This window comes from Heterodontus francisci, chromosome 35 (assembly GCF_036365525.1).
Source record: "Heterodontus francisci isolate sHetFra1 chromosome 35, sHetFra1.hap1, whole genome shotgun sequence".
NCBI lineage: Eukaryota > Metazoa > Chordata > Chondrichthyes > Heterodontiformes > Heterodontidae > Heterodontus > Heterodontus francisci.
The window spans coordinates 23,489,745-23,499,789 of record NC_090405.1 but is presented as its reverse complement, the minus strand read 5'-3'; the positions used below and the strand labels follow the sequence as shown (position 1 = coordinate 23,499,789).

General features: G+C 48.3%; 1 non-coding gene across 1 annotated transcript; it reads right to left on the bottom strand.

The window, feature by feature from the left end:
• Positions 1 to 8,177: 8,177 nt before the first annotated feature.
• Positions 8,178 to 8,260, bottom strand: trnal-caa (transfer RNA leucine (anticodon CAA)). The gene has a single exon. It is a non-coding gene; the product is annotated as a tRNA-Leu (tRNA).
• Between the last annotated feature and the right edge of the window lie 1,785 nt (positions 8,261 to 10,045).

Genomic DNA, 10,045 nt, shown 5'->3' with positions numbered 1-10,045 from the left:
AGGGGCTAGAGATAGGTTGAGTGAGTGGGCAAAAATTTGGCAGATGGAGTTTAACGTAGGAAACTGTGAGGTCATACACTTTGGTGGGAAGAATCAAAAGACAGACTATGATTTAAATGGAGAGAGACTCCAAAAAAGAGGGATCTGGGTGTTCTTGTGATTAAAACACAAAAAGTTAGCATGCAGGTGCAGCAAGTAATTAAGAGAGCAAATGGAATTTTGGCCTTTATTGCTAGGGGGTTGGAGTTTAAAAATAGAGAAGTCTTGTTACAACTGTACAGGGTGTTGGTGAGGCCACACCTGGAGTGCTGTGTACAGTTTTGGTCCCTGTATTTAAGAAAGGATATACTGGTATTGGATACAGTCAAAAGAGATTCACTCGGCTGATTCCTGGGATAAAGGGGTTGATTTATCAAGAATGGCTAAACAGGTTAGGCTTTATACATTAAAGTTTAGAAGAATGAGGGGTGATCTGATTGAAATGTATAAGATTCTGAGGGGGCTTGACAGGGTAGATGTTGAGAAGATGTTTCCACTAGTGGGGGAATCTCGAACGAGGGGACATAGTTACAGAATAAGGGGACAGTCATTAAAACTGAGATGCAAAGGAATTTCTCCTCTCAGAGGGTAGTGAATGTCTGGAATTCTAACCCCAGAGAGTTGTGGAGACTAAATCACTGAAAGCATTTAAAGAGGAGGTAGATAGATTTTTTAAATATTGGGGAGTTGAGGGCTATGAGGAGCTGGCACGAAAGAGGAGTTGAGGTCTGGGGCAAATCAGCCCTGATCTTATTGAATGGCGGGGCAGGCTTGGGGGGGCCGAATGACCTACTCCTGCTCCTATTACTTATGTTCTTATAAGGAGCTACAAAGAGATGTAGATCGGTTAAGTGAGTGGGCAAAGACCTGGCAAATGGAGTATAATGTGGGAAAGTGTGAAATTGTCCACTTTGGAAGAATAAAAAAGAAGCATATTATCTAAATGGTGAGAGACTGCAGGCCTCTAAGATGAAGAGGGATCTGGGTGTCCTAGTGCATGAATTGCACAAGGTTCATATGCAGGTACAGCACGTAATTAGGAAAGCTAATAGAATGTTATCGTTTATCGCGAGGGGAATTGAATACAAAAGTAGGGAGGTTATGCTTCAGCTATACAGGGCATTGGTAAGACCACATCTGGAGTACTGTCTACAGAACTGGTCTCCTTATTTAAGGAAGGATGTGAATGCATTGGAGGCAGTTCAGAGAAGGTTTACTGGACAAATACCTGGAATGGTGGGCTGTCTTACGAGGAAAAATTGGACAGGCTTGGCTTGTATCCACCAGATTTTAGAAGAGTAAGAGGCAACTTGATTGAAACATATAATATCCTGAGGGTCTTGACAGGGTGGATGTAGAAAGGATGTTTCCCCTTCTGGGAGAATCTAGAATTCGGGGTCACTGTTTAAAAATATGGGATTGCCCATTTAAGACAGAGATGAGGAGAATTTTTTTCTCTTAGAGGGTTGTGAGTCTTTGCAGTTCTCTTCCTCAAAACGCAGTGGAAGCAGAGTCTTTGAATATTTTTAAGGCAGATGTAGATAGATTCTTGATAAGCAAGGGGGTGGTCAGGGGTAGCTGGAAATGTGGGTCATCAGTTCAGCTATGAAATTATTGAATGGCGGAGCAGGCTGGAAGGGCCGAGTGGCCTAATCCTGCTCCTAATTCATCTGTTCATATGCTTGTATGTTTGTATAGCTTTTAGTTAGGGCTAAAATGAGCTGATTTAAAGAGCCAGGGGAGTTTAAATCAATCTCCATCAATTAGTCTAAAACAGGCCCAGATGAGGGGCAGGATTTTGTATTCCCGCTGCCGGGAGCAGTGGCAGTTGCGAACATGGCAACCATTCCCTCCGTTATCTTGTATGTACAATTAGTTTAGTGTATGTTACCTGGATCCACTGCCCTCCCCCAGCCACACCTGCTCTTTGTTTTCTCAACGAAATTGATCCAGCCGAAACTGAAGAGCTCAGCTGTCGATACTTCAATCTCTGATCCTGCTGTCTTCACCGCCCAGAGTGTCTGCGGCCACGGCTTGCGGTAAGTCCATTGAGGAGAAGAAGGAGCAGCGGGACCCTAGGGAAGTCTTGAGAAAAGGTGCCCCGAACACCCAAAAAATCCATGAACGGCCCCCCGGCCGCAACTTCAAAGCGCCCGCGGGAGATGGCTCGGAGAGCATCTGCAGTGCACTGTCGGCAATGCGGTATGCCTTTATTTAAACCACATCAAGAACATTTAAAGGAATATAAAACACAACTTTCTGGATTTTGCACCAGGGCTGTACTAAATTCACCATGGATTTAGTCTGTGTATGATGTGACTGGCTGCAGTAGGAAATGTGGCAGTTAAGGTGGCCACTTCTCGAACATTTTTGCCTCAGAGTCTTTCCAGAGGCTGAGGAAATGGCTTATTACCTGCACCTGCTTTCCCCCCCCCCTTCCCCTTCCCCCCCTTTCCACCCACCTTCCCCTTCCCCCCCTTTCCACCCGCCCTTCCCGTTCACTGCTCCACCCTCTCAGCGCACCCCCTCACAACCCCGTCCCAGCCCCCCCCTCGCACCATCTTCCCCCGGCACCCCCTTCCCCTGCACCACCCCCCCATCCCCTTACAGCCCCCTTCCCAGCTCCCCCTCACACCCCCCTCCCTCCACCCCCTTCCCCTGCACCCCCTCCACAACTTTACAGCCCCCTTCCCAGATCCCCCTCGCACCCCCTCCCTCCACCCCTCCCCCTCGCATCCGCTCCTCCCACCGGCATCATCCTACCCCTGTTTAGGGGCCCTAACAACCTCACTGCCTTGTGGGTGTCTCGGGAGAGACCAAGGCTAAGGGAGTAAACCCTAACAGAAAATCTGGAGCGGAACCCCGTAGGCGGTCATGTGTCAACTTTGGCATGTTTCCGGCATTTCCTGCAGCCATCCCGGTGCCAAGCGTCGTGCTCTGCACTCCTTTGGACCCCACCAGAAAGGCCGAGAGGGGGGTTTTGACGACTGGGCAACTCTCAACCTCCATAAATTCACCCAGGCATGCACCATGGAGAGGTCACTCCATAGTTGCCTCACAGCGACTGAAACAACATGGAAGGCAGCAGTTATGGGTTATAAGTCCAGATAAATTGGCATAGAAACTGGGCGACACGGGTTGCTTTTGTCGGTGGGAGAGGTCATCGCACCTCACTGGTCAGCTACCGCCCGCCTCAAACCGGGCAGCCCTCGGTCAATAAGGTTCTGTCCCGCCACAGTCTACCTGCTTCAATGGGTGCTTGGAGCTCAGGGTCATTGCCCGAAAGGTGGACTGATACACTGCACCAAACAACACGAAAAAAGAAAAGAAGGTACCAGCCCTTCGCTTTGCAAGCTGGAACGTCAGAACTATGTGTCCTGGCCTGTTGGAAGACCTTACACAAATCAACGATTCTCGGAAGACCGCCATCATCAACAACGAGCTCAGTAGACTCAATGTAGACATTGCAGCACTTCAGGAGACACGCCTCCCCGCAAGTGGATCTCTAGCAGAGCAAGACTACACCTTCTTCTGGCAGGGTAGGGATCCTGAAGAACCAAGACAGCATGGAGTGGGCTTCGCCATTAGAAACACCTTGCTCAGCATGATAGAGCCTCCCTCAAATGGCTCGGAATGCATACTGTCCATCCGACTGCTCACCACCTCTGGTCCAGTACACTACTCAGCATCTATGCTCCAACACTCTGCTCCCCACCTGAAGCTAAAGATCAGTTCTACGAGGAACTCCATAACATCATTAGCAGTATCCCCAACACCGAACACCTATTCCTGCTGGGGGACTTTAATGCCAGGGTTGGGGCCGACCATGACTCATGGCCCTCCTGCCTTGGGCGCTATGGCATTGGAAGGATGAATGAGAACGGGCAGAGACTGCTTGTGTTGTGTACCTGTCATAACCTCTGCATCACCAACTCGTTCTTTCACACTAAACCCTGTCACCAGGTTTCATGGAGGCACCCAAGATCGCGTCGTTGGCACCAGCTAAACCTCATTGTCACGAGGCGAGCCGTCTTAAACAGTGTTCAAATCACACGCAGCTTCCACAGTGCGGATTGCGACACCGACCACTCCCTGGTGTGCAGCAAGGTTAGACTCAGACCAAAGAAGTTGCATCATTCCAAGCAGAAGGGCCGCCCGCGCATCAACACAAGCAAAACCTCTCACCCACAGCTGTTACAAAAATTTCTAAATTCACTTGTAACAGCCCTTCAAAACACTCCCACAGGGGATGCTGAGACCAAGTGGGCCCACATCAGAGACACCATCTATGAGTCAGCTTTGACCACCTACGGCAAAAGTGCGAAGAGAAATACAGACTGGTTTCAATCTCACAATGAAGAGCTCGAACCTGTCATAGCCACGAAGCGCATTGCACAGTTGAACTACAAGAAAGCCCCCAGTGAGTTAAGATTAGAGATACAGCACTGAAACAGGCCCTTCGGCCCACCGAGTCTGTGCCGAACATCAAGCACCCATTTATACTAATCCTACACTAATCCCATATTCCTACCAAACATCCCCACCTGTCCCTATATTTCCCTAACACCTACCTATCCTAGTGACAATTTATAATAGCCAATTTACCTATCAACCTGCAAGTCATTTGGCTTGTGGGAGGAAACCGGAGCACCCGGCGAAAAGCCACGCAGACACAGGGAGAACTTGCAAACTCCACACAGGCAGTACCCAGAATCGAACCCGGGTTCCTGGAGCTGTGAGGCTGCGGTGCTAACCACTGCGCCACTGTGCCTCCCTTAAAGCAGCACTTAAAGCAGCCAGAAGCACTGCACAAAGAACAGCCAGGCGCTGCGCAAACGACTACTGGCAACACCTATGCAGTCATATTCAGCTGGCCTCAGACACCGGAAACATCAGAGGAATGTATGATGGCAGTAAGAGAGCCCTTGGACCAACCATCAAGAAGATCGCCCTCCTCAAATCTAAATCAGGGGGCATAATCACTGACCAACGCAAACAAATGGACCGCTGGGTTGAGCACTACCTAGAACTGTACTCCAGGGAGAATGTTGTCACTGAGACTGCCCTCAATGCAGCCCAGCCTCTACCAGTCATGGATGAGCTGGACATACAGCCAACCAAATCGGAACTCAGTGATGCCATTGATTCTCTAAACAGCGGAAAAGCCCCTGGGAAGGACAGCGTTACCCCTGAAATAATCAAGAGTGCCAAGCCTGCTATACTCTCAGCACTACATGAACTGCTATGCCTGTGCTGGGACGAGGGAGCAGTACCTCAGGACATGCACGATGCCAATATCATCACCCTCGATAAAAACAAAGGTGACTGCGGTGACTGCTTCAACTACCGTGGAATCTCCCTGTTCAGGAGAGTGGGGAAAGTCTTTGCTCGAGTCGCTCTAAACAGGCTTCAGAAGCTGGCCGAGCGCGTCTACCCTGAGGCACAGTGTGGCTTTCGTGCAGAGAGATCGACCGTCGACATGCTATTCTCCCTTCGTCAGATACAGGAGAAATGCCATGAACAACAGATGCCCCTCTACATTGCTTTCATTGATCTCACCAAAGCCTTTGACCTCGTCAGCAGACGTGGTCTCTTCAGACTACTAGAAAAGATTGGATGTCCACCAAAGCTACTAAGTATCATCACCTCATTCCATGACAATATGAAAGGCACAATTCAACATGGTGGCTCCTCATCAGACCCCTTTCCTATCCTGAGTGGCGTGAAACAGGGCTGTGTTCTCGCACCCACACTTTTTGGGATTTTCTTCTCCCTGCTGCTTTCACATGCGTTCAAGTCTTCTGAAGAAGGAATTTTCCTCCACACAAGATCAGGGGGCAGGTTGTTCAACCTTGCCCGTCTCAGAGCGAAGTCCAAAGTACGGAAAGTCCTCATCAGGGAACTCCTCTTTGCTGACGATGCTGCTTTAACATCTCACACTGAAGAGTGCCTGCAGAGTCTCATCGACAGGTTTGCGGCTGCCTGCAATGAATTTGGCCTCGCCATCAGCCTCAAGAAAACGAACATCATGGGGCAGGACGTCAGAAATGCTCCATCCATCAATATTGGCGACCACGCTCTGGAAGTGGTTCAAGAGTTCACCTACCTAGGCTCAACTATCACCAGCAACCTGTCTCTAGATGCAGAAATCAACAAGCGCATGGGTAAGGCTTCTACTGCTATGTCCAGACTGGCCAAGAGAGTGTGGGAAAATGGCGCACTGACACGGAACTCAAAAGTCCAAGTGTATCAAGCCTGTGTCCTCAGTACCTTGCTCTATGGCAGCGAGGCCTGGACAACGTATGTCAGCCAAGAGCGACGTCTCAATTCATTCCATCTTCGCTGCCCCCGGAGAATACTTGGCATCAGGTGGCAGGACCGCATCTCCAACACAGAAGTCCTCGAGGCGGCCAACATCCCCAGCTTGTACACACTACTGAGTCAACGGCGCTTGAGATGGCTTGGCCATGTGAACCGCATGGAAGATGGCAGGATCCCCAAAGACACATTGTACAGCGAGCTCGCCACTGGTATCAGACCCACTGGCCGTCCATGTCTCCGCTTTAAAGACGTCTGCAAACGCGACATGAAGTCCTGTGACACTGGTCACAAGTCGTGGGAGTCAGGTGCCAGCGTTCGCCAGAGCTGGCGGGCAGCCATAAAGGTGGGGCTAAAGTGCGGCGAGTCGAAGAGACTTAGCAGTTGGCAGGAAAAAAGTCAGAGGCACAAGGAGAGAGCCAACTGTGTAACAGCCCCGACAAGCAAATTTTTCTGCAGCACCTGTGGAAGAGCCTGTCACTCTAGAATTGGCCTTTATAGCCACTCCAGGCGCTGCTCCACACACCTCTGACCACCTCCAGGTGCTTACCCATTGTCTCTCGAGACAAGGAGGCCAAAGAAATGTTTGTTTCAAGCCCAAGATGCCATATATTTTACTAACCACTCTCTCAATATGCCCTGCCACTTTCAAAGATCGATGCACATGCACCCCCAGGTCCCTCTGTTCCTGCACACTCTTCAGAACTGTGCCATTAAGTATACATTTCCTCTCCCTATTCCTTCTGTCAAAATGCATCACCTCACACTTAACAGTATTAAATTCCATCCGTCACCTCTCTGCTCATTCTGCTAGCCTATCTATGTCCTATTGCAGGCGGTTCATATCATCCTCACTGTTTGCCTCACCTCCAAGTTTGGTATTGTCAGCAAATTTTGAGATTCTGCTCCGTATTCCAAGATCCACATATTTTATACATAGCAAGAAAAGCAGTGATCCCAGCACTGACCCTCGGGGAACACCACTGTCTACCATCCCCCAGTCTGAAAAGAAACCATTTACTACAACTTGCTTGTTTCTGCCCTTAAGTCAATTTTTCTAACCAATTGGAAGCTGACCCTCCTATTCCACGAGCCTCAATCTTGTTAACCAGCCTTTTATGTGATACCTTATCAAATGCTTTCATAAAATCCATAGAAACAGCACCCACTGTATTTCCTTCATCAAACTTCTCTGCTCCTTCATCAAAAAATTCAATTAGATTAGTGAAGCATGATCTGCCTTTTACAAATCCATGCTGGATATCCTTAATTAACTCAAACCTCTCCAAATGTCCATTGATATTTTCCCTGATTATCATTTCTGAAACCTTACCCAGCATTGATGTTAAATTAACTGGCATGGAGTTGCTTAGACTGTCCTTACACCCTTTCTTGAATAAGGGTGTTATTTGCCACTCTCCAATCCCCTTATCTGGGGATGATTGGAAGATTATGGCAAGCACTTCCTGGAGGGTGTCTGGAGCGGTGGCAGACCTGCAAGGAATCAACTACCGGGGAGTGAATAAAGTGAGACCCAGGCTCGCGGCCTTCAGCTGCCTGGAGGGGGGTCGGAGAGGCAGCGGATCCAGCGAGGAACCACAATTCAGGGAGAATGAGAAGGTCCTTGTGAGGGGACAGAGAAGATTAAGTTGCAGGTTTATCAGTTTATAAGCACGTGCAGAGCCAAGGAACGGTGCCGGGGAAGATCCAATAATAGAAAGCTGCAATCGGTTGTCAGGCAGGAGTGATTAAATGACAGAAGAGATGATGGTGCAAAGCAAATAAAAGGGTAACAACAAGTAGCATTTGTTAAGCATAAATACCAGGAGTGGGGATCGAACCCACGCAGACATTCGTCTATTGGATCTTGAGTCCAACACCTTAACCACTCGGCCATCCTGGTACGTTAGCCAAATGATGAAAATGAAATTTAATGTGATCCGGGTGCCATCTAGCCTTTTACAAAATCCAATTATGACGCCTCTCCCATGCTAAATTGGACCCTTCATCATCTTATAAACCTCAATCAGATCACCCCTCAGTCTAGGTTTCTCTAAGGTGCAGGGTCCCAACTCTTTTAGTCTAACTTGATAACGAAGATGTCTTATACTGGGAATTAGTTTAATGTCTCTCCTCTGTACCCTTTCCAAGGCCTCAATATCACCCATCATGTGAGGAGACCAAGACTGGATACAATATTCCAAGTGAGTCCTGACCAAGGTTTCATAAAAGGACAAATGGGGACATCTCAGATACTGAAGGAGTCCGTGTCCAGGAGCAGCAAGACCTGGACAACGTTCAGGCTTGGGTTGCTAAGTGGCAAGTAACATTCACACCACATAAGTACCAAGCAATGACCATCTCCAACAAGAGAGAATGTAACCATTTCCCTTTGACGTTCAACAGCATTACCATCGCTGAATCCCCCCCACCATCAACATCCTGGGGGTTACCATTGACAGAAGCTTAACTGGACCATTCATATAAATACTGTGGCTACAAGGGTAAAACAGATAGTGGGAATTCTGCAATGAGTAACTCAGCTCAAGGCACTAGGTGAAATGCTCATTTCGGAGAGCTGGAGAATTGAACTGGTCAGGTGTGCAGAAAAGTGGCAAATTAAATTCAACTTGGAGAAGTGTGAGGTGATGCATTTGGTGAGCTCAAACACGGCAAAGGAATACACAATTAATGGGTGAATGCTGAGAGGTGTCGAGGAAGTGAGAGACCTTGAAGTGAATGTCCACAAATCCCTGAAAGTAGCAGGACAGGTTGATAAGTTGGTTGAGAAGGCTTATGGAATCCTTTCCTTTATTAGCCGATGTATAGAATATAAGAAAAGGGAGGTTATGCTGGAACTGTATCAATCATTAGTTAGGCCACAACTTGAGTTCTGTGTGCAGTTCTGGTCACCTCATTACAGAAATGATGTAATTGCACGAGAGAGGTTATAGAGGAGATTTACGAGGATGTTGCCAGGACTGGAAAAATGCAGCTATGAGGAAAGATTGGATAGACTGGGTTTGTTCTCCTTGGAACAGAGGAGGCTGATGGGAGATTTGATTGAAACGTACAAAATTATGAGGGGCCTGGATAGAATGGATGGGAAGGGTCTATTTACCTTAACGGAGAGGTCAGTGATGAGGGGGCATAGATTTAAAGTGATTTGTCGAAAGATTAGAGGGGAGATGAGGAAATGTTTTTTTCACCCAGAGGGTGTGAAGGGTCTGGAACTCACTGCCTGTGAGGGTAGTTGAGGCAGAAACCCTCAACTCATTTAAAAGGAGTCTGGAGATGCACCTCAAGTGCCTGAACCTGCAGGGTTACGGACCAAATGCTGGAAAATGGGATTCGGCTGGGTGGCTCATTTTTGGCCTTCCTGTGCTGTAAACTTTCTATGTTCTATGTTTTATGATTCTTTGCAGAAACGATTCTGTGATTCTTGACTCTCTAAAACTTGTCCACCATCTACAAGGCACAAGCCAGGATGAGTACAGCTCCAACAACACTCTAGAAACTCAACAATATTCAGGACAAAGTAGCCCACTGGATTGTCACCCCATTCACCACCTTAAACATTCACTCCCTTCACCACTGACGCACAGTGGCAGCAGTGTGTACCATCTACCAGATGCACTGCAGCACCTTCCAAACCGAAGACCTCCACCACCTTGAAGGACAAGGGCTG